This window comes from Podarcis cretensis (assembly GCF_951804945.1).
Source record: "Podarcis cretensis genome assembly, chromosome: 5".
Lineage (NCBI taxonomy): Eukaryota > Metazoa > Chordata > Lepidosauria > Squamata > Lacertidae > Podarcis > Podarcis cretensis.
The window spans coordinates 65772498-65794026 of NC_137174.1; the positions used below are offsets into that span (position 1 = coordinate 65772498).

General features: G+C 42.7%; 2 protein-coding genes across 4 annotated transcripts in view; one reads left to right on the forward strand and one right to left on the reverse strand.

The window, feature by feature from the left end:
• The window catches only part of PAK2 (p21 (RAC1) activated kinase 2), a 44838-nt gene extending 23926 nt beyond the window's left edge, over positions 1-20912 (reverse strand). Inside the window, exon 1 of one of the 3 annotated variants that reach the window (XM_079977286.1) lies at positions 20699-20912. The gene's annotated coding sequence lies outside the window, so the exon portion shown is untranslated. Of the gene's footprint in view, positions 1-20055; positions 20105-20347; positions 20448-20698 lie in introns of those variants that run through there. The other 2 variants (XM_079977288.1, XM_079977287.1) reach the window with 2 other exon arrangements.
• WDR53 (WD repeat domain 53) overlaps positions 1-21529 on the forward strand; it is a 374347-nt gene that overhangs the window by 304405 nt on the left and 48413 nt on the right. The gene's annotated exons all lie outside the window — the stretch shown is intronic.

Here is a 21529-nt window from a genome sequence, read left to right on the forward strand (position 1 = left end):
TAAATGAAGAACTAATTTGATCATTTCTCAAATGTGAGTAGTTACATTCTACCTAGTAAACAGAGGCAATTCAACTTCATTGGATGAAAAACACTTGCTGTAGTATGCCAGTAACCATAAGACTTTATTTTAATTTATTTATTAATTTTAAACTGCACTGGTTTAAATCCATTAATCAACCCACCTTCCCTGCAACTCCTGCTTCATCCCTCTTGACTTTAGGCCCTATTTATAGTTTTGCCCAAGTCCTTCTAGTTAACCACACAGTTCTGCCTCCCTGCTCTTTGGACTGACCCACATGCAGCTTTAACTCCAATCTATTCTCACTTCTTTCCACAGAAGCTGGACTATAAACCATTTAGTTCACTGATCATTCCATCCCACCACACCACCTAATTCCATATATGCCAGAAGCTTCACTGTCATAAACATAGCAGATTTTGTTTATTCGCTGTCTAAAGGAGTTGGACAGATTTAAGCGCCTTAAAATGTCCCCAAATAAGAAATGTCATGACTAAAATACAATTAAATTCTGTGTTCAACTTAGCATTTGTTAAGAGTGCAACTGAAGTGCAATCTAGGCACGTCTACTCTGAAGTCAGTCCCACTGAGCTCAATGGGAGTTTATAACAGGACTGCAGCCTCAGTTTTCCTGTTAACAAAGGAGCAGCTTGTCCCTCCAGGCTACACACCTTTTAGTAATCCCATTACTAATTCCACTCCTCCCATCTCAACCAGCAAAGAGCCAAGATGAAAGGTCACTGGATAATTACTTGTAAATTACAGGACTGCTGCTATTACTATAACCCCCAGTTTATAGTGTGACTCTTCAGCACAAAACATGTCTGGAAGCTATGGGTAGTTGCACAATTCTGAACAGATTAAATTTGAATCCAGACAAACTGGAGTGATGCTAATTAGATCTCCTTGTATCCTTAAGGGAGAAGGTTTGAGGTCAATGGAGTAACAATTATTCCATCAAAACATAGACAGAATCTGGGAGCCTTGTTTGATTTTGCCCTGTGTTTTGGTCAGCATGGTCAAGTTCAGAATCTTTAACCAGAGGCTAAAAAGAATCATCCAGGATTAATTAAAGCAATGTTTACTCCTGGGAAATTAGATGAACAAACTGTGTAGAGCAGGGGTAGGCAACCTAAGGCCCATGGGCTGGATGCGGCCCAATCGCCTTCTCAATCCGGCCTGCAGACGGTCCAGGAATCAGCGTGTTTTTACATAAGTAGAATGTGTCCTTTTATTTAAAATGCATCTCTGGATTATTTGTGGGGCCTGCCTGGTGTTTTTACATGATTAATGTGTGCTTTTATTTAAATTGCATCTCTGGGTTATTTGTGGGGCATAGGAATTCGTTCATTCCCCACCCCCACCCCAAAATATAGTCTGGCCCACCACATGGTCTAAGGGACAGTGGACCAACCCACAGCTGAAAAAGGTTGCTGACCCCTGATACGGTAACTTACACGGAAGCCAAGTTTACATTTAAGGCAGATTCTCATTTAGCTTCCAGCACTTCCAATACACATACCTGAGATCAATAAAGATGTGGGCCTTGTCAAGTATAAAATATACAGGCATTCTTTTCACCACATTCCCTTAAAAACATACACATAAAGGGGAAATATCCAACTACACAAAGTCAAAGGAGAATCTGATCTATGATTCGGGGGTGGGGGGAAGCTGTAGTACACAACAACAAAAAGAGGATTGCTCCTCCTATTCAATATTATTGTATAAATGTATAAAAACATTTATTTAACATCTCCTTTGGCATTACTGTAATACACCTCAAGAAGAACATTCAGGCCATAATTGGTCAAATAAACAAAACTGCAATTAGATCAAGTCAACAAACATTAAGGGTCTGGTGGAACAAAACTCCCCTAACCGCCCACCTAAAGGACAGCAGCAAGTAGCTGTTCTGTATTGCCGTTTACCTTATGAAAGAAAACTGGCAGGCTATTTCAGGAACTCTAGCTTTCAGCTTCTCTGTTAGTCATTGCTCGAGTATCTATTAGTCACTGCTTAAGTGATTATTCATAGGCAAGCTCTTATTTCAGATGGAAACAGAATGGTCCCAAGTTCCATAAAAATACAGAACAGGGATGCTCTCACTAGGAACACAGTGAAGGCACATGTGAATCCAAGTTAGAGAGTTATTTTATATGCATCTCTGCTCCAAAAACAAGTTCAGAGAACTCAACAGCATTAACCATATCCCAGATATATTCCAGGGTTCCAACTAAATTCTGTTTGTAATGGGTACCTACTTTTTTCCCCCTTTTTGAAAGAACATGGAGAAAACCAGTTTTCATGAAGTACCAAAAATCTTAATAAAGTTGTTGGCATCCGTCAGTCTCGAGAGACAATGGAAAAGGGCACCTCTGCAGTCAAAACAGCAAAGTAACCCTAACTCAAATGGGTTCTTTGCTCTTCAATAACTATGCACAGAGCAAGGAAAATGACAAGAAAACCTGAACCAAAAGCATTAAATGCTGAAGTATAATGGCCTATGAGAACTGCAGTTTGCCCAGTTCTCATAGGCCAGCTTACCCTTCTCCTCCATTTTAGAGGTTTCTATAGAGGTGAGCACACATGTGACCAGCGCCTAGGACTTGCCGATCGAAAGGTCGGCGGTTCGAATCCCTGCGGCGGGGTGCGCTCCCGCTGCTCGGTCCCAGCGCCTGCCAACCTAGCAGTTCGAAAGCACCTCCAGGTGCAAGTAGATAAATAGGGACCGCTTACCAGCGGGAAGGTAAACGGCGTTTCCGTGTGCGGCTCTGGCTCGCCAGAGCAGCAATGTCACGCTGGCCACGTGACCCGGAAGTGTCTCCGGACAGCGCTGGCCCCTGGCCTCTTAAGTGAGATGGGCGCACAACCCCAGAGTCTGTCAAGACTGGCCCGTACGGGCAGGGGTACCTTTACCTTTACCTTTTTATAGAGGTGAGCACACATGTGACCAATTCCAGCTACACGTGTCTTTCAGTTTCTCCACAACTCTATGGGCTATGTCTCCGGGAATATTTTATAATAGCCTCTCAGTCTCAACCAGAAAGTGAGTGATCTACAATGAGATGGCACTTTCCACTTTTTTCATATCTATGTGTCTTCTCCTTTCCTTGCCACTACTCTATTCAATTTCCCCTTCTATCCAGTACCATTTCAGCCCCCCTCAGTCTCACAAGATTTCATGGCATTAAGTTCTTATGTGACTGTTTGAGTCCCACCACCCACCACCTTTTATACTCCCCCTACAGCACACAAGGGCCACAGAAAGAGATTGATATAGACCAATTTTTGAAAATTAATGGACTACAAAAAAATTCTCAAGAAAATAAGCTACTGCTGAATTATAAAATATCTGAACAAGAGGTGGAAGGTGCCATCCAGAACATGCAGCTGGGCAAATCTCCAGGGCCGGACGGTTTAACCTCTAAGTACTATAGATCTTTGAAAGATTGGTTAATTCAACCACTAAAGGAGGTTTGTAATGAAATTTTGGAGGGGGGAAAAGCGCCAGAGTCGTGGAAAGAAGCATATATTACACTTATACCGAAAACTGAGTCTGAAAAGACACAACTCAAGAACTACCGCCCCATATCTCTGCTTAATGTGGATTACAAAATTTTTGCTGATATTTTGGCTAAAAGATTGAAAAAAGTTTTAATAGAAGAGATACATAAAGATCAAGCTGGCTTTCTCCCGGGTAGACATTTGTCTGACAATACGAGGAATATAATTAACATTTTAGAAATGCTTCAAACAAATATTAATACCAAAGCAGTTTTGATATTTGTGGACGCGGAGAAAGCTTTTGACAATATTTCTTGGAGTTTTATGAAGAAAAATCTCCAGGGGATGGGGGTTGGTCAAGGTTTTGAAAATGGTATAGGTGCAATTTATTCAGAACAAAAGGCTAAGTTGATAGTTAATAATATGGTGACAGAATAATTTAAGATGGAGAAAGGGACACGACAAGGCTGCCCAATTTCCCCACTGCTTTTTATTTCGGTCCTGGAGGTCCTGCTAAACATGATTAGAAGGGACCAATTGATTAAAGGTATTCAGGTCGGAGCTAAACAATATAAACTTAAAGCTTTTGCAGATGATTTAGTATTGACATTGCAGAAGCCAGAATCTAGTACTAAAAGGGTTTTGGAATTAATCCAGGAATTTGGTCAGGTGGCTGGTTTTAAGTTGAATAAATTAAAAACCAAGGTTTTGGAGAAAAACTTAACACCAAGTGAGAAAGAGAGGTTTCAGAAGGAGACAGGTTTAACATTGGTAAAAAAAGTAAAATATCTAGGGGTGAATATGACTGCTAAGAATGTGAATTTGTTTAAAGATAACTATGAGAAATGCTGGTCAGAAGTGAAAAAAGATCTTGAAATATGGTCAAATTTGAAACTTTCCTTGTTTCCTTTGAAACTTTCCTTGCCGAATTGCTGTTATCAAAATGAATGTATTGCCAAGAATGTTGTTTTTGTTTCAATCATTGCAAATAATAGACAAAATGGACTGTTTCAAGAAGTGGCAGAGAGATATTTCTAGATTTGTCTGGCAGGGCAAGAAGCCCAGAATAAAATTTAAAATACTTAAATTTAAAATACTTACTGACGCAAGGGACAGAGGTGGATTTGCCCTGCCGGACTTTAAGTTGTACTATGAATCAGCAGCTTTTTGCTGGCTGAAAGAATGGCTGCTTCTTGAGAACACAGACATTTTGGACTTAGAAGGTTTTGACAATGCCTTTGGGTGGCATGCGTATTTGTGGTATGACAAGGTTAAAGTGCATAAGGCTTTTAAAAATCATATTGTCAGAAGAACACTGTTTAATGTCTGGACAAGATATAAAGACTTACTTGAAAACAAAACCCCAAGGTGGTTATCGCCTATGGAAGCGAAGGCTCTGAAAAAACTCAATATGGAGGCCAATTGGCCAAAATATTGGGAGATTTTGGAACAGGAAGGTGACAAATTGAAATTACAGAGTTTCAAGAAATTAAAGGATAAAGTGCGAGACTGGCTACATTATTTTCAAATAAGGGAGGCCTACAATCTGGATAAAAAAAATTGGCTTCCAGGTGGAAAAATCAAAACTAGAAACAGAATTGCTAGAATCCAAAGCTAAGACATTATCAAAAATGTACAACTTGCTGCTGAAATGGAATATTGAGGATGAAACGGTAAAATCTGCTATGATAAAATGGGCACAAGACATCGGCCATAGCATTAGGTTTGCTGACTGGGAACAGTTGTGGACCACAGGTATGAAATTTACAGCATGCAATGCCTTAAGAGAGAATAATATGAAAATGATATACAGGTGGTACATGACCCCAGTCAAGCTAGCAAAAATCTATCATTTGCCTGATAATAAATGTTGGAAATGTAAAGAGGCGGAAGGTACATTCTTTCACCTCTGGTGGACGTGCCCAAGGATTAAGGCTTTCTGGGAAATGATCTATAATGAATTGAAAAAGGTATTTAAATATACCTTCTTGAAGAAACCAGAGGCCTTTCTCCTGGGTATGGTCGGCCAAGTGGTGCCAAAGAAGGATAGAACTTTCTTTATGTATGCTACAGCAGCAGCAAGAATACTCATCGCAAAGCATTGGAAGACACAAGACCTGCCCACCCTGGAAGAATGGCAGATGCAAGTAATGGACTATATGGAGTTGGCTGAAATGACTGGCAGAATCCGAGACCAGGGAGAAGAGTCGGTGGAAGAAGATTGGAAGAAATTTAAAATCTATCTACAGAAACATTGTAAAATTACTGAATGTTAATGACGTTGGAATGAAATGAAGTGGTTCTAGTAATAAGGTAAAATAAGAATATATAAGAAGGGATGGATTTTGGATGAAAATGTGAAGTTAGAATATGTGTGGATAAATAATTAAGGATAAAACATGAGGTTATGAATTTGCTGAATAAATCTTTAAATGGAATACAAAAAAAGGGAGGTGTGAGAAAGTCACGAAAATAAGTAAATGAATATAAGATACCATAAAAGAGGGATTTTTTAGCTTTTTATTTTTATTTTTATGTTAAATTTTTGGTTTTGTATGTTTGTATTTCTTCTGTGTGTTATGATTTTGTAACTCTTTTTTGTTAAAAATTTAATAAATATTAATTTAATATATATATATATATATACTCCCCCTACAGCTTTTGAGAACGTGAAAACCTTGGGGTGAATCTACTGATTCCCTCTCATATGCATGTGTTTTGGCTACTTAAATATGGGCACAAAAACACTTAATGAGGTCCAGTATTAAAAAGAATTATGTTTCTTAAATTAATGAACTTTTAAAGTGCAAGCAGATCTCCCCTAAGGAGCAGCTGCTACATTAAGAGTGCATTATTTACTTCTTTCACTTGAAGCTGTATAGAGAGCTAACTCCTTACTTTTCAGCAAGGATAGTTAAGTAATCTCTCTCCATGCTCCACTTTCACTAATGGTGCACTGGGAGAAATAGCAACTTCTGCTTCCTGGTTGTCTACACTCTGGTTTCTTTAAGAGTACTATGCTTTTATTTTTTAAAAAAAGCCTTAAAAAATCCCTGCATGAAACAAGCCAAACTGACAAAGTGTTTCCCTTTCAGCTGCTAGGTTTGAGATATGAAGGTGTGTGGTCCACCAGTCTCCTTTTATTAAAACGGGAGCCTTACAGCATTTGTCTTGACTTTTGACAAATTGGAACCCTTGCTTTATGAATGCACTACTCAAGATGTCCTTTACTAAGCTTGTTCATGGTGTAAGAGGAAATCCTCTTTTGTACTTTATAGTCATGTTAAAAACAGGAAGTGAATTACTGCAAGCCATTTCAAAAGCAAAATAGAGCTGAATTTTTGCACAAAGCATGGTAGCACTGATTAGGCATACAGACACCAATTACAACATCTCCCAATTAAATAATAATAATAATAATAATAATAACAACAACAACAACAACAATTTATTTATACCCCATCCATCTGGCTGTGTTTCCCCAGTCACTCTGGGCGGCTTCCAACAGAATATTAAAATACAATAGTCTATTAAACATTAAAAGTTTCCCTAAACAGGGCTGCCTTCAGATGTCTTCTAAAAGTCTGGTAGTTGTTTTTCTCTTTGACATCTGGTGGGAGGGCGTTCCACAGGGTGGGTGCCACTACCAAGAAGGCCCTCTGCCTGGTTCCTTGTAACTTGGCTTCTCACAGCGAGGGAACCGCCAGAAGGCCCTCGGCACTGGACCTCAGTGTCCGGGCAGAATGATGGGGGTGGAGACACTCCTTCAGGTATACAGGACCGAGGCTGTTTAGGGCTTTAAAGGTCAGCACCAACACTTTGAATTGTGCTCAGAAACGCACTGGGAGCCAATGTATGTCTTTCAAGACCGGTGTTATGTGGTCACAGCGGCCGCTCCCAGTCACCAGTCTAGCTGCCACATTCTGGATTAGTTGTAGTTTCTGGGTCACCTTCAAAGGTACATAGAGCGCATTGCAGTAGTCCAAGTGAGAGATAACTAGAGCATGCACCACTCTGGCAAGCCAGTCTGTGGGCAGGTAGGGTCTCAGCCAGCATACCAGAAGGAGCTGATAAACAGCTGACCTGGACACAGAATTGACCTGTGCCTCCATGGACAGCTGTGAGTCCAAAATGACTCCTAGGCTGTGCACCTGGTCCTTCAGGGGCACAGTTACCCCATTCAGGACCAGGGAGTCCTCCACACCTGCCCGCCTCCTGTCCCCCAAAAACAGTACTTCTGTCTTGTCAGGATTCAACCTCAATCTGTTAGCCACCATCCATTCTCCATCCGCCTCCAGGCACTCACACAGGACCTTAACTGCCTTCACTGGTTCGGATTTGAAAGAGACGTAGAACTAAGTATCACTCGCATACTGATCAACACTCAGCCCAAACCCCCCTGATGATCTCTCCCAGTGGCTACATGTAGATGTTGAAAAGCATGGGGGGGAGGACAGAACCCTGAAGCACCCCACAAATTCATGGATATCAATGACTCGTACTATTGAATAGACATACATAGGTTTGTCAGAGACTGTAACACTCCAAGAGAGGACTTCCAGCAAATATATATTTTCCACCAAAAGGTAAACAAATACCAAATCACAGATTTCAACAGTCTAGAAATGGGGGGGGGGGGTGTACCACAGATTCATGTAATAAACACACATTTCCAATCAGGCATTGTCACTCATACTCCCTGTTGAAGAACAGCAATGTTTAGGTCAGCAATAGAGCATCCTGGGAGCAAAATGTTCTCCCACTGATAACTGCCATGATATAATCATAAACTAATGATCTGTCAGATTTGTGTCCTCTTACTCTTTTCTGTAGACAATGACTTGTTTCTCATGTATTGATAGTAATAAGAATTATTGGCAGGTACTATCACTTGCTATTTACATTTTTTTCTCCATGACCCATATGTACACATACAGTGGTACCACAGGTTAAGAACTTAATTTGTTCCAGAGGTCGGTTCTTAACCCGAGGCGCGCTTTCGCTAATGGGGCCTCCTGCTGCCATTGCGCCACTGCCGCGCGATTTCCGTTCTTATCCTGGGGCAAAGTTCTTAACCTGGAGCAACCACTTCCTGGTTAGTGGAGTTTGTAACCCAAAGCATCTGTTACCCAAAGCGCCTGTAACCCGAGGTACCACTGTATATACATACCCCTGCAAACAATATATCATAAAGGTTTGTGATACAATAAGCTTGTTAGTTCATAAAGTGCTAAGAGGTTTTGAAGCAAAAAAAACCTTAACTATCTCTAGGCAATTTAGAGATGTGTTACTTCAGGAAACTTAAGTCTGGTTTCTTCTAGATGCACTGACGGTATTCTGTCAATGATAGTGTTACAAGTACATGTAAAAGATCAAAAAATGTAAAATGTGAACGTGACAGAAATGTGACTGCAAATACACACACAATCATGTAGCACATACATCAAGAAGCAGTAATAAGACAACACACACAATAGGGAGCTTCAATCAATAGCAAGTAATGGTTTACTTGTGTGTAATATATGAAGCAGCATATTTTCATTAGTATATATTTCAGGAAAATTACAAGCAATTCTGGTTCTAAACGCAGCATACGGGGTCTCTATAGTATAGTGTATTTTAAAATGGAGTTTCAGAGTTTTTAGGGGTTTTTGAATGTTTTATGTAGTTTTGTAGTAGTTTCGTAGTTGTTTTATGTAGTTTTTCAATTTCATTGTTCTGCATGGGGCAATGACAATAAAGATACTGTATCGTATATCGTATATAATCACAAGAAAGTGTTGCTGTCAATTTTCAAAGCACACAGTCCCATCCTCACCCAAGAAGGTCCCTCCATGCAACCTCCACTGAATGTAGAGCACAGGCAACTCCCATTTTGCATGTGTTCAAGGCATGTGCAACCACTGACATACATGCCATTTTCAGCCCTGTAAGGGGGTAGAATGGGACAGGTTAATGTGCACTCTGCTGACATACACTATGAGCAAACAGGGAATTGCCTGTATGTTTCTTTTGCTTTACATAGTGGATAAAGCAAGACCAGCTGGGGGGGGGGAAGCATCCCCTATATGTTCTCTTTAGGACCACCACAACTGTTCAACAGAAGCCAGAACAAATTACAGTACGTAGATAGAACAGCACTTCCATTTCGTATTCCAAAACATCCCAACTTAGGTGCCTCAAGATGGAATATAAAAGGTGTTAGCATATCACACACAGAGCACTATTTCCAGCCTGCAAAATAGTTCCCATGATTCCGGCAGGAGTCAATTTTAACACAATTATCTTTACTGTCGACTCAACGTAATGTCCAAGCTTCTATGACAAGATTTATCACAGCAACTCTTCATTTGGCCTATTTTGGGTTGTATCCACTGGCACAACGAGACTTCCATTTCCTCCCCTTCCCCTGTATGCCCCCAAAATCTGTTCTGGAGGGTCCCCAAGCCTAGCGAAGAAGAAAAAGCTCTGTTCTGTGGACCAAAGCCCATTGAGTCAGTCCTTTGTTGTTTGAATACAGCCCTTTGTTGTTGCTGTTATTAAACACATGAAGTTGATGCAAGTATGCAAAGCCAACAGAAACCCATCATCTTGCAAAATACACCATCCACTATTATTCAAGCAATTGTAACTTAAACCTCTTCAGTATTTTAAGTAATAGATAAAAAGGAATTTTAAGCACACCTCCAAAATCATATTGCAATCAAGTGCCTTAACAGAATTCTACCAATGTTTCCAAGTAGTAAATGAATCATCTGGAGATTATTTATGATCTATGCTTATTTTACGCCCTTCTAAGTCTTTCATCTTTATAAAATTACTGCTTAACTCTAGAGATTTAACTGCAGATATTTTGTTGCTCATGTCTGAAAGGCACTATATTTAGAAGGCTTAAGATAAATATGAGCTAGTTACAATGGCTCCAGACACTAGATAATTAGTACTTAACCTGTATACAGTAACACAAGACTGATGTTTTGATATACAACTAGAAAGGGAAACATTATTATTACACAGTAAGAAGCAACCCAAGATGGCAATGAAAAAGAGAGGTGACTTCTCCCCCACACTACAGCTACCAAAAGGCCATAATATTTTTATGGAAATACTTAGACAAAGCTGTCAGTCACCAGTAGCAAGGGAAAAATTACTTCTACAGTACTTGTCCACTGAGATGGAGATGGAGGCCCCTGAGATGGAGCAGGATACAAATATATTATCAAAGTAGCTTTGAATGCCATTTCTGCTACTGCTACTGCATCCTGCAATACAGTGGTACCTCGGGTTACATACGCTTCATGTTACATACACTTCAGGTTACAGAGTCCACTAACCCAGAAATAGTATCTCGGGTTAAGAACTTTGCTTCAGGATGAGAACAAAAATCGTGTTCCGGCGGCGCGGCGGTCCCATTAGCTAAAGTGGTGCTTCAGGTTAAGAACAGTTTCAGGTTAAGAACAGACCTCCAGAATGAATTAAGTACTTAACCCGAGGTACGACTGTATATGCTACTAATCAGCAGGTAAAATGAGACAAACATCATGCCAACATTCAGAAGTACTTCAGAATGATGTTACCAGAGTGAAACCTAGGCCCGGTCCAATAAATTTTGCTGCCTGAGGTGAAAGACAATATGGGTCCTACCCCTCCCCCACATCCCATATACAGCGGACCCTCAGGTTACGTACCTCTCTGGATACGTAATCTTTGGGTTGCGAAAGCGGCAAACCCGGAAGTATTTTTCCAGGTTTCACCGCTCATGCATGCGCAGAAGTGCTCTATCACACCACGCACATGCACAGAAGCGGCGCCTCTGGTTACAGATTTTTCGGAGTGCACACGGACCCCTGGAACGAATTAAATCTATATCCAGAGGGTCCACTGTACCGAAGTCAACTGGACTGGTACCTGAATCTTACCTCAGCACTGGTGACAGGTCAGCATTCTCCACCACAATGAGAGCAGCAGGCTAGCTTAGTGGGTACAGAGCATGCCAGGTGACACTCGCAGCTCTGTTCTCCTGCACTGCACTGCTACTAACCACCCACCCCAGCAACTGTCACCGAAGAAGGCTGCCTCATGCTGTCTAATGGTAGGACTGGCTGTGATGAAGAAACAGAACTGTGTAAAAGAGAGAAAAGATGGGGAATGCTGTGGGGGGGTGCACTTTAGCAGTGGCTGGATGGTACAAGGCTGGTGCTTCCTTAAAACATACTCACATCCTGCTACTTCCATAGCAGAATGGCATTAACATAGATTTTTACAATATGTTTAAATAAAAATAAAGCACAGAGATGTTGATACAGAAGCAAAAGAGTTAATGTTAAAAAGCACAAGTGGATGTAAGGGAAGAAATTGTCTATGCTTCCTGCTTAATAGTAGCTATTTCAGGAGGGTGTCTATTGCAGGCGGTTGTGAAATAATTTTCCTGGTTTCAGGTTTCTTCTTGCCTGTGGCTTCCTCTGAAGCATACAGTAGCAGTCATTCTTGAAGTAGCACTTGTGACTAAATTAGCTACTGATGATTAAACTATTGTGCCCTATTTAATTTAACATAATAGATTGCCATGTCAGTCAACTGATTGGTCAAATATTGTCAACTGGCCACCTGCTATCTGATTGTGGTCAAGTACTGTCAAATATTCCAAGACTGTCACAAAGTAGAGGGCAGCTTATTATTCTTTGAAAAGAATGCTGCAGCCCTGCAGCAGTGGGGAAAACCCAGTAATGCAGCACAGCATCTCCCTCTAGCTACCTGCTATAACTGTAGGCATCTCTAAAATGGAACACAAGCATGCATCAGTTGCAAAGGTCCCTGCCTAGGCAGTAGATAGTCAGACTAGGACCAAAGGTACCCAGGTTGAATTCCTTCCTTAGCTATGAGGTTTACTAGGTGAAATGAAGCCGGTCACATACACTCAATCCAACCTACCTCAGAATTGATGCAAAGATCAAATGGCAAGGAGAGAGAAATGTATACTACATTGAGCACCTGGAATTGCACGAGGAAATGACCCATTTAAAATGTAATAAAACTAAGAATGAGAGTCAGTGTGGTGCAATGGTTAGAATGTTGGACTAGGCCCTGGGAGACCAGGGTTCACATCCAAACTCAACTCTGAAGCTCTCTGGCTGACTTTGAGCATGTCACTGTCTCTCAGGCTAATCTACCTCACGGCATTGTTGTGAGGATAAAATGAAGTTGGAGAGAATAATGTATGCCCCCTTGGAGGAAAGGTAGGATATAAATGCATAAATGTCATAAACAAATACTTTATTATTTGACCAGTCAGTTAACCGAAAACCTTTTGATAAGTCAAATACCCATTACTAGGAAACAATCACTTAAAATAAGAATCTCCCAGGTAGTTCATGGACTAGGAAACAATCACTTAAAATAAGAATCTCCCAGGTAGTTCATGGACTAGGAAACAATCACTTAAAATAAGAATCTCCCAGGTATTTCCAGCTGTGTCAAGGCTGTATGTTAATGTCACTCCAGATTGTTGATAATTATGTAATGATTTGTTGTTAAATGTTGATAGAAAATGGTTAAAAATAACACCTTTGTTTTAAACTTGATTGTAAGTTGCCTGGAAACAATCCAGCATTGTTTCTGATTAAATAATAAATATAGTAACATCAACATTACATGGCAATGCCACACCAATAGTCACCTAATCTCACTGAGATATAGGGGCAGTTCAGATTAATTATTTTAAAATTATTTTACCAATTTACTTCATCATGTCTCCCAATCACAAATTACAGACATGCAATTAAACTTCCAAAGAACTCGAGTTACTTCCATCCCTAATTTACTAGCAAGAAATTAAGGCAATTAGACACTGGTGCATATCTTGTTCAACAACATACTGAACCAGTACAACAAAATAAACCATTATCACAATAATTCAGGGGGTGGGAGGGAAGAGGTGGGTCTTCAGCGGACAATCCAGTCTCAAAGATTAGAAACCAGTGTCATAAAGAATCAATGCATGATAACCAACCAATCTTTTTCACAGCATCAACAAGACAATTATAAAATAAGCAGGTATGGTGCCATAGACCACAGAAGATATAAAAACAAATTCAGTATGGATATGATTACAAGCAAGCAACAGTAGGTAATCCTGTAAAGGTTATACAGGAGAGTATGCCATCTACCTGTTCTATTCACACATTTTGGGCAATTATCTAACTGTTGCAGTCTGTTTGCACAACAGACTTGTGATTGCACAAAGTGGATTTTGTTTTTCCTTCCTCCCCTCTACCTCTTCATGCCACCAAATCTGCCCTCGAGAGTTGAGGGCTCTCTGGAATAGATGCGGGGGGGGGGGGGCATGGGCAGAGGGAAGGAGACTTTGCTTGCACTGGCACACATTGGATATCTCGCTTTCTGTGCAGGAGAGCTTACCCACTTTAACCCATATGGAAACATTATGTTAAGTGAAGCAATGTGAAGATCTCTTGGAGTTCTCCATCCTGCTTACTAAAGGAAGTAGCCTCTTTCCCTATGACTATGGCATGGTCTAATAATATTCACAAGAGCATTTTACAGCAGGGATATAAAAGAGTCCCTTATTTTACTATCCCCTCACTTCACTCAAAACTTAAGAGCAGCACAGCACATTTTGCCTGCAAAAAGAAAAATGTGATTCACCTTCTGTTCCTACATAAATCAGACACCTAATCATTAAAGCTTTCAGCACAAAAATAGGTCTTAGGCTACAGTATTTTGCTCTATTCATAAACCAATTCCATCTCCAGAATTTAGATCTAGGCCTGACAAGTGCATGAAACACAGCCAACACTGTGAATGCCTTGTTCTGAGTTCCTTAAAAGGAAGAGCAGTCGGATATGTACTTATTTTATCAGGGGTATTATTTTCTTACATAAAATAGCAAGTAAATACTAGTACCTCTTTTAAGATCACATCACCATTAAAAAGCAAACAAGCAAATAAAATAAAGGTGACATAAAATAGAGTAAGCACATTAATACAAAACAGATAGTACTAAAATTGACAAAAATGTGGAATTATTAAAACATCAAATGCCTTGACAACTGTTATTTATAAATGTAATAAATATCCAATACACTGCAAGCAAGAAAAAGGCCAAGGAAGAGGACTAAAACACTGATAACGGGAAACAAACTGGATGATGGTGTATCTAATGATCTTCTTTAAAAATATATGTTATCCATAAAGATTTTCAAGCTGTGTTATAGGAAATTCTGAGGTTCCCAGAGAAAATAAGTGATGGTGGACAAGTTTTGCTGGAAGAAGACTTAACTATGGCTATAGGTCTCTCATCACAATGCATAGTCACTGAGGTGTATTCTAGAGCATGGCAATAAGACAGACTAATCAGTGCTCTCCCACCCCCAGTGATGATGCACCTTACAGCATGCCACCGACTCCTCTGTAATGGGACTGAGAAAGCATGAGTAATCAGGGATAATCTCTCTCTACTACTTCTGCTGCACATCTCAGAAAAGTTGGACCATATCAGAAAGATGAGAACTGACCTGCAGTGTTCCACAAGGCTCAGTATTAGCCCCAGATAATGCTCAACATCTCTATGAAGCTGCAGAAAGAAACCATCCAGAGCTTTTGAGTTAGATGCCATCAGTATGCCAAAGACATATTTAACTACCGGTAGTTATGTGTCTCGTTTCCGTGTGCGGCTCTGGCTCTGGCTCTGGCCAGAGCAGCGATGTCACGCTGGCCACGTGACCCGGAAGTGTCTCCGGACAGCGCTGGCCCCTGGCCTCTTAAGTGAGATGGGCGCACAACCCCAGAGTCTGTCAAGACTGGCCCGTACGGGCAGGGGTACCTTTACCTTTACCTAGTTATGTGTCTAGGAAGAGGCTTCTTAAGTCCTGAGCTAGTCAGTGTCTAGCAGTTGTGAGTAAGTGAAACAATCAAACTGAAACTGAATCTAGACAAGGTAAAAAGGATGCTACAGAGTACAGTAATTGCAATGCACAAGGGAGTTGTTATACCTATTTTAGAGGTAGTGGTATTCACCCCATTGAAACAGGTTAAGAGCCTGGGGGTGCTTTTGTCCCAATAAGCATGTACTGGCAATGGCCAGGAGTGACTTTCTTCAGCCACACTTGCTGAACCGGCTCCATTCTTTTCCAAAGCTGTGAGGTCAAGTCCTACTGATCTATGCTTTTGTAGATTCAAAGATTGGCAAGAAGCCAATCGAGTCAAAGACTTAAAGGGTATAGCTGGCTCAGAATGCCACAGTTCATCTCCTAATGTGTAAGGACGGATGAACATGTACAATTAACTGTTTTAGCAACAGCACAGCTGCCTGTGAATTTCTGGGCCCAATCCAAGGTGCCAGTGCTCATCTTTGAATCACAACACAATTTTGGTTACAGATAGGTAGCCGTGTTGGTCTGCCGTAGTTGAAACAAAATTAAAAAAATCCTTCCAGTAGCACCTTAAAGACCAACTAAGTTTGTTACTGGTGTGAGCTTTCATGTGCATGGTATCTGAAGAAGTGTGCATACACATGAAAGCTCATACCAATAACAAACTTAGTTGGTCTCTAAGGTGCTACTGGAATGATTTTTTTTCAAACACAATTTTGATCTATGGGTCGCGGGTTGCCGACCCCTGATCCAGAGCTCACGTGGAAGAAGCACATGGAGAAGAGATTCAGACAATAACCACAGGTTCTGGGCCAGTTCATGTGGGAAAATACGGTCCTTGAGGTAGTGGGGTCGTGAGCACATATGGCTTTACAGGTCAAAACTAGCACTTTGAATTGAGCCTGGAAATTATCTGGCAGTCAGTGAGTCATGCCAGAATTGGTGATATATGTTTAGACTTTAGAAACTCTCTAACCCTGTATGGAGCCCTACACATCTGCATATTGCAGAAAGCAAGATCAGCAGCAGCTAGAAACAAGGTTTCCTCTACAGTTACCTCAAAACTCTTGAATAATTTCCTGAGAGAGGTCATGAACTGTCTCTCTCGAGGGAATTCTGGAGGGATCCCAATGCTCATTTATTTCCATGGATTTCAGCAGCCAGGATGAATATGGCCAAAGTATGCAGGCTGTACTAGTAGGCTGTTGAATTTAACTGAATCTGATATATATATATATATATATATATATATATATATATGTGTGTGTGTGTGTGTGTGTGAGAGAGAGAGAGAGAGAGAGAGAGAGAGAGATGCAAAAACCTTATGCAAACCCCTTTTGTGCTTAGGAAACATTACAATAAAATGTATTAAGTAAAATGGCCAAAAGTCCAATGGTAGGCAAGTGTTGACAGGAAAATTATTATTTTTATTAGTTACGTTCCTAACAAAAGTGACCCAAAACAACTTACAGAAACGGTATAAACCAAATTATAAACCGATAATAACAAACACAACCAATAAAAGCTTATAAACACATCTATACAAATAAGAAAAGTCTTACAGATCCTACCCCACTAAAAGAGGCCACAAATATCTGAGACACTTCAAATTAAGGAAGAAAAGCCCAGATTTTTAAAAAGGAAAACTTTGTTTAGCACCTAAAAACAGATAAAGATGTCGCCAGGTGTTTCTCTTTGGGAAAAGCATTTCAGAAGCAGGGAGCCACCACTGAAAAGGGGCGCTCTTCTGTTGCAACCATCTAGAGCAAGGGTCAGCAAGGTTTACCTCCCCTCGGCTGGTTCACTCCTGCGGAGATCGCTCCATGGGCCAGATCGCGTCTTCACAGACACGATTTCCAGCGCCGCAGAAGCAAGTCCCCACTCTGTGCTGCAGCGCGCGGGGATTCACTGTGCAAGCGGCTCGGTTCGGGGGCAGCTCGTGGGCCATTTAAATGTCCCCCACGGGCCGCAGGTTGCTGACCCCTGATCCAGAGCTCACGTGGAAGAAGCACATGGAGAAGAGATTCAGACAATAACCACAGGTTCTGGGCCAGTTCATGTGGGAAAATACGGTCCTTGAGGTAGTGGGGTCGTGAGCACATATGGCTTTACAGGTCAAAACTAGCACTTTGAATTGAGCCTGGAAATTATCTGGCAGTCAGTGAGTCATGCCAGAATTGGTGATATATGTTAAGACGTATATGTGCTAGGCAACAATTTGGCCACTAAATTCAGTATCAGCTGCAGTTTCCAAATACCTTTCAAAGGCAGCAGCATGTATAATGCATTGCAGTAATCCAACATAGAGGTTACCAGCACATGGACAACGTAAGTTAGGTTGTCCCTTTGTCTTCTCAATGGAGAAAGTTTACTAGTACAGTGGTACCTCCAGTTACAAACTGAATCCGTTCCAGAGGTCTGTTCTTAAGCCGAAACCGTTCTTAACATGAGGCACGCTTTCGCTAACAGGGCCTCCCACTGCTGCCGCACCACCGGCATACAACTTCCGCTCACATCCCAGGGCAAAGTTTGCAACAAGGAGCATCTACTTCCGGGTTAGCGGCACTCGTTACCCGAAGCATTTATAGGGAGGATGGTACATAACACGAGGTTCTACTGTTTTAAAATGAGGCTTGGAAAAAAATATGCTCTGATTTGTCAGGGCAATCAGGAAGTTGTTAATAACATTTATGGTGCTGGATATATGTTTTCAAACCATAGCAAATGGTTCACATATATTCAGAAACTTTTTGGGGCCAAATACTCTTTTAGGAACCAATTTCTTGTCTGACTTTGCTGCCCAAATTTCTATGCCACTCTTCATCTGAGGATCACAAAGCGGTTTGCAATATAAAAACACAAAAATAAATACCAAAGTAACAAACAAAAACAATACCCCCACAGTTTAAAAGGCCATAGATCGTTTAATTACCAGTGTTTCTCAAACTTGTGTCTCCAGCTGTAGTTGGACTACAACTCCCATCATCCCTGACCACTGGTTCTCCTAGCTAGGAATTACGGGAATTGTAGTCCAACAACAGCTGGAGACACAAATTTGAGAAACACTTAGCCAAAGGACTGGGAGAAAAGGAATTTTTTTTGCCTGGCATCTAAAGATATGTAACAAAGGAAGTGCCGCCTTGCCCTGTTCAAGCTATACCTGCTGCTGCTGCCGTTTCTCCACCCACCCTGCCACCTCTACGGCTGGCAGAGAAGTGGTGCCAGCACTGGCACTAATTCTGAGCAAGTTCTTACCAAAATCTGCAGATACCAGTGCTGCTTCTGCACCAGCAGCAGGGTACTCATGGGGATGCCGGCTAGGGTGCTTCTGTTGCCTGAGGCAGCCACATCAGTCTGCCTAACGGTTGAGCCAGTTCTGCCCAACACACACTGCCAGGGTGTTCAAAATCCAGAGAAGAATACCCTTTCCATTTGATAATCTGAGAGCAAGAGCTGATATGACACTCCCATTCTCTAGTGATAGGCTTTGTAAGCAACACAACAAATTTCAGCAAATGCAATGCAAAATTATGAGCAGTGATCTTATTTTAAGAAAGAGGGATATTGCAGATATTTGAATAGGGAAGAACCTCAGCAACATTGCTTTGTGTTGTCCCCGCATTCAGTCCAATACTCATCATGCCACCAAGAGGGCAACAAAGCAGGCAGAGGTAACAGAATGCAAACACACTCTCTATGGGCAGTGTGGTGTGGAGAGAATGATACTGAGAAATATGGAGGGGTCACCTGACATATCAACCTGCTAAGGCATCCTCTTTCTTCTTCATGATACTTCTCTCTGTGACTCCAAGAGGAACAGTGCAGGAACAGAAACTGGCAGTCAGCTGTTCATATAAAGCACAGCCACCTCACCTTCTTGCTCATTTACCTGCACTCTTCCTCTGAACAGTACAATGACAAAGAATACAACCCATCACTTAATACTCCCTACCATGCTAGAATACCCACAGAACAAGGGGAACTAAGCAAGAGGTGGAAGATCCAGCAGTCTTCTTTTCCCTCCTAGCACAGCATGGAAGTTTGGGGAGGTGATGTTCTTCTCTAGAAGCCTCTACTTCCCTGTTAGCCATATTTCTTTCAGCAGAACGACAAGGAGGATTGGGCCCCATGAGGCTGCAACCACATGTTCTGCTCGCTTGTCCTATATCACTCTCACTCTGGATGGGGTAGTAGGAATGATTGAGCTTGCTGGGCCAATCCTTACTACTACACAACCCAAAGAAAGATCACAGAGAATCCGAGCCAGAGGTTGGACAAATGTGCAAACAGTGAATTGCCCACTTGCACGCCTGTGTTGCTGAGAGCAACAAGAGGGGGAGAGAGCAGACAGGAAAGCGAACAGACAAGGGCAGTAGCCCAGGCTTTCTCAACCAGACAGTTAAGAGAGAAGATCAGCGAGGAGACAGGAGGTACTACTGAGCTCTCTGATTCTTCATAGGCTCTTCCTGGGCAGTAAAACTGGTCACAGTTCTCTGTACTGGGTTTGAGGAGAGAGGGGTTGGGAAGGCAGAAGCAGGAACCGCCCCCACCGCCTCTTGCGCGACCTTTACCCCAACACCTGCTGGAAGGAGCGGGCAGGTGTGTAGTTGGAGGCAACAGCAGCAGCCCTGTGCCTCACCTGTGCTTGGGGTGGGTGCGGTGGGAGACGGAAGAGTTGCTCTCAACTGCACAAGCAGGGACACGGCCTGGCCAACTGCACAAGCAGGGACACAAGCGGCCTGGCCAAGAACTCAAAATCCCCTATGAAGGAAGCACCAAAGGCCATGAGGAATTTGCCTGCCTGCTTCTAGAGAGAGAAGTGGTGGAGCTCCCTTACTGATTAAGAAACATCCTCCTCCCGAGCCCGTTTGAAACCGCGAAAGCTCTAGGAAGGCGTCGCCCCGAACCGGTTTGCGCCTTTTCAACGTTACCGAAGATGTTCCCTCTGGGGCGACCGCCCTTTGTCCGCCAGGTAATGGGGAGCTCCTCCGCGGCCTCCTCGCCCACCTGCTCGCCGCGCCGCAAAGTGCAGTAAAAAAAACCAAACCCCTTTGCCTTTCTTCCTCCCCGCGGCCGCTTCTCCACCGCCCCTCGGGCACTTCCTCCTCAGAGCTGTGGTGGGAGCCTCCGGGAAGCGCAGCCTCTGGGCCTGCGGAGCTCGCTCGCTCGCTCGCTCTTCCTCAGGAGAACAGCCAACCACCCTCGCTCGCTCCGTCACACACACAACACACACTCGCCTCTCCCCCCCCACCCCCCGCGCCTGGGTCTCAGCTCCTGCCCACCTCCGGCCAAGAGCTCCCGCAGCCTCCAGGCCGCTTCGCACGCCTCAGGCACCAGCCGAGCTCGACGCCTTCGCCGCCGCCCCGTTGGCTCGCTGGCTCGAGATCTGCAGGGCAGGGCGCGGCCTCCGACAATGGCGGGGAGGGCCCACCGGGCGGCCAGAGGAGAAGCAAGCGGAACCGCCGCGCGTGGCCACAGCCCGGGAGAGGAAGGGGCGGAGCTGGCCAGGCGGCTCCTGGCGCAGGCGGCGGCGCGAAAGGTGGGCAGGGGCCGCCGAGCGGGCGTGGAAAGAACGGCGCTGAGACCACAACTCCCAGCATGCACCGGGACGCAGCGGCGCTCCGCTTCGCCCCCGGGCCGCCTGTCTAGAAGAAAGTCTTTGCGCAGAGGAAGAGAAAGCTAGGAGGGGTGATGCGCTTGCCGGTGACTTGGGGGTCCTAGAGGCAGCTTGCGCTTTGGGGAGAACAGAGTAGCGGATGTCTCTTCCTTCAGAGCGGGTGTCTGTTGCTTTTAAAATGTGTTTTCTTTTTTTAAAAAAACAGTATTTTTTTTAGAAAAACCATTTTTAATTTTTATTTATTTATACTTGCTCTTGCCCATTTTAAATTTAGGACATTGCTGGATATTGTTCAGTAAGAATTGCAGTATATTCGGTGTATTTTTAGTAGGAACTGGTCAGTGTAGTATTTCCGTTTGGTTGTTCGGTTCTTGGGGAAAGGGAAGTACAGTATATGGGACGAGTTGGAGAACAGCCTTTACCAAAGGTGTCATGGGCTTTGAAGACACTCGAACTCAGGACACAAGGGAGAAACGTGCTAAGATGAAGGCACGCT